The following is an 8,002-nucleotide window of genomic DNA, read 5'->3' as shown; positions in this document are numbered from 1 at the left end:
TTCCCAATCCCCAATCCCAATCCCAGTCCCACATTCCAATCCCCCAATCCCAATCCCATTCCCACATTCCAATCCCAATCCAATCCCCAATCCCATCCACATTCCCAATCCAACCAACCCCCCAATCCATTCCCACATTCCCAATCCCAGTCCCACATTCCCAATCCCCCAATCCCAATCCCAGTCCCACATTCCCAATCCCCCATTCCCACATTCCCATATTCCTATATTCCCATTCCCACCTTTCCGGGTTGGTCCTGTATCCCCCTCCCGGCACCCTCTCACTCTCGGGGTGCGTCCCAGTTCCCCCATTCCCAATCCCCCATTCCCATTCCCACCTTTCCGGGTACCCCCGTCCCGGCGCCCCCTCACTCTCGGGGTGCATCCCAGATCCCATTCCCAATCCCCCATTTCCAATCCCACATTCCCAAATTCCCACATTCCCAATCTCACCTTTCCAAGTTGGTCCCGTACCCCTGTCCCGGTGCGCCCTCGCTCTCGGGTGCATCCCAGATCCCATTCCCAATCCCAATCCCCCATTCCCATTCCCACCTTTCCGGGTACCCCCGTCCCGGTGCTCCCTCGCTCTCGGGGTGCATCCCGGTTCCCCCCGGTTCCCCATTCCCATTCCCATTCCCATTCCCACCTTTCCGGGTACCCCATCCCGGCGCCCCCTCGCTCTCAGGGTGCATCCCAGATCCCATTCCCATTCCCAATCCCCCATTCCCACATTCCCATTCCCACCTTTCCGGGTACCCCCGTCCCGGCGCCCCCTCACTCTCCGGGTGCATCCCAGATCCCATTCCCATTCCCAAATTCCCCCATTCCCATTCCCACCTTTCCGGGTACCCCCGTCCCGGTGAGCCCTGGTTCCCCATTCCCATTCCCAAATTCCCCCAATCCCACATTCCCATTCCCCATTCCCATTCCCACCTTTCGGGTACCCCCGTCCCGGCGCCCCCTGGTTCCCCATTCCCATTCCCATATTCCCACATTCCCAATCCCATTCCCACCTTTCCGGGTACCCCCGTCCCGGCGCTCCCTCACTCTCCAGGTGCATCCCGGCTCCCCCGGTTCCCCAATCCCCCATTCCCATTGCCATTCCCACCTTTCCGGGTACCCCGTCCGGCGCCCCCTCGCTCTCGGGGTGCATCCCGGCTCCCCCCGGTTCCTGCCGCGCTTTCCCGGGGCCGTCGCCGCCCTCGGTGCTGCCGTCGGTTTGGGAATTGCCCAAATCCCAGGAATTGCCGGCGGCCGATCCGAAGCCGAAGCCCCCGGAGCCCTCGGGGCCGCAGCCGTAGCCGTAGGCATAGCCCTCGTACCCTGGGGGAAACGGGGATTTATGGGATTTATTGGATTTATTGGGATTTATTGGGATTTATTGGGATTTATTGGGAATTCCTGGGGATTTGGGATTCACCAGGGTTTATTGGGAATTTGGGATGCATTGGGATGGAATGGGAATTAGAGAGGATTGAGATTATTGGGATCTAATGGAAATTAGCGGAAATTCAGTATGTACTGGGATTTAACTGTAAATTAACAAAATTTGGGAATTATCGGGAATTTCGGATTTACTGGGATTTAACGGGGATTAGCTGGAAGTAAGGATTTACTGGGATTTAATGGGAATTATCAGGAACTTGGGGTTTACTGGGATTTAATGGGAATTATTGCGAATTCAGGATTTACTGGGATTTAATGGGAATTATCAGGAATTAGGGATTCACTGGGATTTAATAAGAATTATCAGGAATCTGAGATTTACTGGGATTTACTGGGAATTATCGGGAATTCAGGATTCGCTGGGGATTATAGGGAATTCAGGATTTACTGGGACTTAATGGGAATTATCAGGAATTTGGGGTTTACTGGGATTTAATGAGAATTATCGGGAATTCAGGATTTCCTGGGGATTATCAGGAAATCAGGATTTACCAGGAATTATCGGGAATTCAGGATTTCCTGGGGATTATCAGGAAATCAGGAATTACCAGGAATTATCGGGAATTCAGGATTTACTGGGATTCACTGGGGATTATAGGGAATTCAGGATTTACTGGGATTTACTGGGAATTATTGGGAATTCGGAGTCTACTGGGATTTAATGGGAACTCAGGATTTAATGGGAATTATCAGGAATTTGGGATTTACTGGGATTTAATGGGAATTATTAGGAATTCAGGATTCACTGGGATTTAATGGGAATTATCAGGAACCAGGGATTTACTGGGATTTAATGGAATTATCAGGAATTAGGGATTTACTGGGATTTAATGGAAATTATCAGGAATTTGGGATTTAATGGGAATTATCAGGAATTTGGGATTCACCGGGATTTACCAGGATTCACTGGGGCATTGGGGAGAGCTCCAGGATTTACCAGGAATTCAGAATTTACTGGGAATTTGGGATCGTTCCCAGTTAATTCCCATGGAATTTGGGGTCATTCCCAATTGTTCCTATGGAATTTGGGGTCGTCCCCACTGAATTTGGGGTGGCAAAACTCCTCAGTTTTGAATTCAGAGCTGTTCCCCGTTCCAAAAATGCCAATTTTTTTGCTGAATCCGGCGAGAATTTGGGACCAAAGTTTGGGAAAAGAGAAATGGGAGATTCCCAAGGGATCTGGGGATGGATCCAGGGGGAGGAAATTCCCACACTTGCCTCTGCTCGAGCCCGAATTCCAATCTCCGTACCCTGAAAAACAGAAAAATCCACGTTAGGATCCCAAATTCCCCCAAATTTCCCCCAAATCCGCAGGAATCGGCCCCAGGAGCCCCAAATTCCGAATTTTCATCCAAGCCAGGAAGGGTTCCCAGCCCTGGGGGTGCTCAGGAAAGGGAAATTCCTGCTGGGAAATTGGGGGAAAGTGGGGAAAAAATCAGGGGAAAATGGAAAAAAATGGGAAAAATGAGGGAATATGGGAAAAACTGGGAAAAACTGGGAAAATGGGGGAGGAAATGGGAGAAAAATGTGAAAGAATGGGAAAGAAATGGAGGGGGGAAATTGGGGAAAATGGGAAAAAATGGAGAAAAAATTGAGAAAAAATTGAGAAAAAATTGAGAAAAAATTGAGAAAAAATTGAGAGAAAAATTGAGAAAAAAAAGGGGAAATGGGGAAAATAGGGGGGAAATGGGAGAAAAATGGGAAAGAAATGGGAAATAAATGGGAAAGGAAATGGAGGAGATAAATGGGGAGAAAATGGGAAAAAACGGGGAAAAATGGGAAAAATTGAGAAAAAATTGAGAAAAAATTGAGAAAAAATTGAGAAAAAATGGGGAAATGGGAGAAAAATGGGAAAGAAATGTGAAAGGAAATGGAAGACATAAATGGGGGAAAATGGGAAAAAAATGGGGGAAAATTGAGAAAAAATTGAGAAAAAATGGGGGAAAAAAGGGGGAGATGGGGAGAAAATGGGGAAAATGGGGAAAAAATGGGGGGGAAATGGGGAAAAACAGGGGTAAAGAGGAAAAAATGGGAAAGAATGAGGAAAAAGGGAAGAAAAATGGGGGAAAATTGGGGAAAAAAAATGGGAAAAACTTGGAAGAAAATGGGGGGAAATTGGGATAGAATTAGGGAAAATGGGAAAAGTGGGAAAGAATGAGAAAAAAATGGGGAACAAAAGGGTTTGGATCCCGTTCCTGCTGTTCCCGGCCGCCCTCATTCCCCAGAGCAATTTCAGCCCTAATTAGCGGCTCCTCATTAGCATAAAAACCCAATTAAGGGGTTTGGGCGCTCCTTCCCCGCCTGCGGGTGGGAATTCTCCGGGAATATTTCGGGAATCGCTGCCCCGGCCCTCGGGTGCGGCCCAGGTGAGGGAACGGGACGGGATTCACGGAAAAACGGGAGAAAAACGAGAAAAAAATGGGATAAAAACGAGAAAAATGGGATAAAACCGGGAAAAAATGGGATAAAAATGGGATAAAAACGAGGAAAAAAGGGATAAAAAACGAGAAAAAATTGAATAAAAACGAGAAAAAAAGTGGGATAAAACAGAGAAAAAATGGGACTAAAACGGCTCGGGAGGGGTCGGGGTGGGAATAAACTCGGGCGGGGATGGAACCGGGAATTCCCGGGAGATGTGAACGGGACCGGGCTGGGAGAAAATCCCGGTTTTGGGAGCAAATTTCCGAGAAATTGGGAATTTCCAGTACTCAAAGCGGGACCAGGAGACTCAAATGGAGCTGGATCGGTTTTAAATCCCGGTTTTGGGGATCGAATCCCGGTTTTTGGGATCGAACTCCCGGGAACTGGGGCTCTCCCAAAGAACCCCGGTCCCTCACGGTCACCCCCGGTCTCGGTGTCCCACCGGTCCCTCAGGGTCACTCCCGGTCCCTCACGGTCCCCTCCATGCTCCGGTATCGCCCCGGTCCCTCAGGGACACTCTCGGTTCCTCACGGGCCCTCAGGGCTCCCCTCCATGTCCCGGTGTCCCTCCGGTCCCTCACAGACACTCCCGGTGTCCCTCATGGTCACCCCCAGTCCCGGTGTCCCCCCTGTCCCTCAGGGCTCCCCTCCACATCCCGGTGTCCCTCCGGTCCCTCACAGACACTCCCGGTGTCCCCCCGGTCCCTCACAGACACTCCCGGTGTCCCTCACGGTCACCCCCAGTCCCGGTGTTCCCCCGGTCCCTCACGGTCACCCCCAGTCCCGGTGTCCCCCCGGTCCCTCACGGTCACCCCCGGTCCCTCACAGACACTCCCGGTGTCCCTCCGGTCCCTCACGGTCACCCCCGGTCCCGGTGTCCCCCCGGTGCCCTCAGGCCACCCCCGGTCCCTCAGGGCTCCTCTCCATGTCCAGGAACCCCTGGGTCCCTCACGGTCACCCCCAGTCCCGGTGTCCCCTCGGTGCCTCAGAGAAACCCCCGGTCCCTCAGGGCTCTCCTCCATTTCTCTGTGTGCCCCCCGGTTCCTCACAGACACCCTCGGCGTCCCTCACGGTGATATCTCTACGTCCCGGTGTCCCCTCAATCTCCCGGTGTCCCCCCGGTTCCTCACAGACACCCTCGGTGCCTCAGAGACAGCCCCGGTCCCTCACGGTCCCTCAGGGCTCCCTTCCATGTCCCAGGGTCCTCCCAGTCCCTCAAAGACACCCCCGGCTCCCTCACGGTCCCCCCGGTGCTTCAGAGACACCCCCGGTCCCTCACGGTCCCCCCGGTGCCCTCAGAGACACCCCCGGCTCCCTCACAGACACTCCCGGTGTCCCTCACGGTCACCTCCAGTCTCGGCGTCTCCCGGGTGCCCTCACGAACCCCCCAATCCCGGTGTCCCCCGGTCCCTCACGGTCACTCCCGGTCCCTCACGAACCCCCCGGTCCCGGTGTTCCCCCAGCCCCTCAGGGACCCCTCCCCGTTCCCGCTCTGCCCTCACGGCTCCCCCCAAACCCCTCAGGGCTCCCACACCGACCCCAGCGGCCCCTCATGGACCCCAGCGAGCCCCTGACGGATCCCTCCGCCCGTCACGGACCCGCAGTGGCCCCTCACGGTTCCACTGCCCCTCACCCTCACGATTCCCGCCGGCCCTCACGGTTCTCGCCCCTCACCGACCCCAGCGGCCCCTCATGGACCCGCCAGCCCCTCACGGTTCCACCGCCGCTCACGGATCCGCCGCCCCTCACTGACCACAGCGAGCCCCTGACAGACCCCGCCGCCTCTCACGGATCCCTCCTCCCGTCACGGATCCCGCCGGCCCTCACTGACCCCAGCCAGTCCCTCACGGACCCGCCGCCCCTCACGGTTCTGGCTCCTCATTGACCCCCAGTGAGCTCCTCACGGATCCCTCCTCCCGTCACGGACTCCCCCCTTTTTACTGACCTTGCCGTCCCTCACGAATCCCACCGCCTCTGACGGACCCCGCCGTCCCTCACGGTTCCCGCCCATCACCGACCTCAGCCGCCCCTCACGGATCCCTCTGCCCGTCACGGACCCGCCGGGCCTCACGGTTCCCGCTCCTCACCGACCCAGCGGCCCTGACGAACCCACCGCCCCTCACGGACCCCTCCGGCCCCTCCGGTCCCGGTGCCCGCGGTCCCTCCCGTCCCGGTGCCGCCCCTCCCCTCACCGTAGCTCATGATGGCGGCGCCTCCTCCCCTTTCCCGGGCGGTAACGGCGCCGGGCCGGCCCCGCCCCCTCGCGCTGATTGGCCGCGCCGCTCCGCCTCCCTTCGCGCTGATTGGTCCGCGCAGGTCGCGCCTCCCATTGGCAGCCGGCCGGTGTCGTTTATCGCTTTCCCCGCGATGCGATTGGGTAAAGTGAAAGTCTTCTGGATGAGGAGGCGTGGCCTCCGGCCGCTCTGCTCCCCCATTGGCCAGCTACGCCGGCCTAGGGCCTATCGTGTGACAGGCGCACCCTTAGCCACACCCACTCGCCGCAACACCGGTTGCTATTGGCTGACTCCTCTGAGGCCACGCCCCCTGTGGCGCCCTCACGTGGCCGCTGGCGGCGGTGCGGTGTCACCTGGGGTCACGTGTTTGTCACGTGCGGCGCATGTCACGTGCTCGTCACGTGGGGGACGCGGGGACGGAACCGGGGTCACCGGGGGGGTCCGAAATCCCAAAAACGACCCCAAATCCCAAAAACGACCCCAAATCCCCAAAAACGACCCCAAATCCCCGTCCTTGATATCCCCAAAAATGATCCCAAATCACGACTCCAAATCCCCAATGTCCCCAAATCCACAAATCCCAAAAATCAACCCCAAATCCCCGTCCGTGGGCCCCCAAATCCCAAATCCCCATTCTCTGGATTTCCCAAATTTCCCTGGACTTTCCCCAAATTTCCTTGGATTCTCCCAAATTGCCCTGGATTTTCCCAAATTTCCCTGAAATTCTCCCGAATCTCTCTGGATCCCTCCCAAATCCCCTTGGATTATCCCAAATTTTTCCAGAATTTCCCCAAATTTCCTTGGATCTCCTCCAAGTCCCTCTGGATTCCCCGAAATTTCCCTGGATTTCCTCCAAATTTCCCTGGAATTCTCCCAAATTTCCTTGGATTTTCTCCAAATCCCCCTGGATTTCCCTGCATTTCCCCCAAATCCCTCTGGAATTTCCCCAAATCCCCCTGGATTTCCTTGGAATTCCTCCAAATTTCCCTGGAGTTCTCCCAAATTTCCCCACAATTTCCCCAAATTTCCTTGGATTTTCCCCAAATCTCCTCAGATTTCCATCAAATCCCCCTGAAATTCCCCCAAATTTCCCCCAAAATTTCCCTTTATTTCCTCAAATTCCCCCAAATTTCCCCCAAATCCCTCTGGATTTCTTGGATTCACCCCGAATTTCCCAGAATTTCCCCAAATCCCTCTGGATTTCCTCGGAATTTTCCCCAATTTTCCCTCAAACATCCCCTAGAACTTCCCCCAATTTCCCTGGATTTCTCCCTGGATTCCCCCAAATTTCCTTGGATTTTCTCCAAATCCCCCTGGATTTCCCTGGAATTCCCCCAAATCCCTCCAGACTTTCCCAAATTTCCCTGGATTCCCCTAAATTTCCCCAGAATTCCCCCAAATTTTGCCCAAATTTCCCTGGATTTCCCCAAATCTCTCTGGGTTTCTGCCAACCGTCTCCAGATTTCCCCCAAATTTCCCTGGAATTCTCCCAATTTTCCCTGGAATTTCCCTCAAATTTCCCCTGGAATTTCCTCCAAATTTCCCATAAATTCCATGGAATTCTCTGAAATTTCCCCCAAATCTCCCTGGAATTTCCCTCCAATTCCTCTGGATTTTCCTAAATTCTCCCAAATTTCCCCCAAATTTCCATAGAATTCTCCCAAATTTCCTTGGATTTTCCCCAAATTTCCCTGGAATTTTCCCGAATTTCCCAGAATTTTCCCAAATTTCCCTGAATTTCCCCCATCCCCAGCCCAGTCCATGCAGAAACTCCGTTTTTTCCCGGATTTCATCTCCAGAAGAATTTAATCCATCGTCCCCCAGTGCCGGGTACAGGAACCGCCGGAAACGTCCCGAAAAACGTGGAAATAAAATTTTAAAAAAAGGAAAAAAAACCAAAAA

General features: G+C 54.2%; 1 long non-coding RNA gene across 1 annotated transcript; it reads right to left on the bottom strand.

Moving 5' to 3' along the window:
* Nucleotides 1-1,160: 1,160 nt before the first annotated feature.
* LOC135441849 (uncharacterized) lies at nucleotides 1,161-6,094 on the bottom strand. Its single transcript, XR_010438572.1, has 3 exons — nucleotides 6,059-6,094; nucleotides 2,665-2,697; nucleotides 1,161-1,323 (listed from the first exon to the last, which is right to left on the bottom strand). It is a non-coding gene; the product is annotated as an uncharacterized LOC135441849 (long non-coding RNA).
* Between the last annotated feature and the right edge of the window lie 1,908 nt (nucleotides 6,095-8,002).

This window comes from Zonotrichia leucophrys, unplaced genomic scaffold, assembly GCF_028769735.1.
Source record: "Zonotrichia leucophrys gambelii isolate GWCS_2022_RI unplaced genomic scaffold, RI_Zleu_2.0 Scaffold_585_31455, whole genome shotgun sequence".
Taxonomy (NCBI): Eukaryota; Metazoa; Chordata; class Aves; order Passeriformes; family Passerellidae; genus Zonotrichia; species Zonotrichia leucophrys.
Note: the sequence above shows the minus strand (reverse complement) of the source record. Positions and strands in the feature narration are given on the sequence as shown.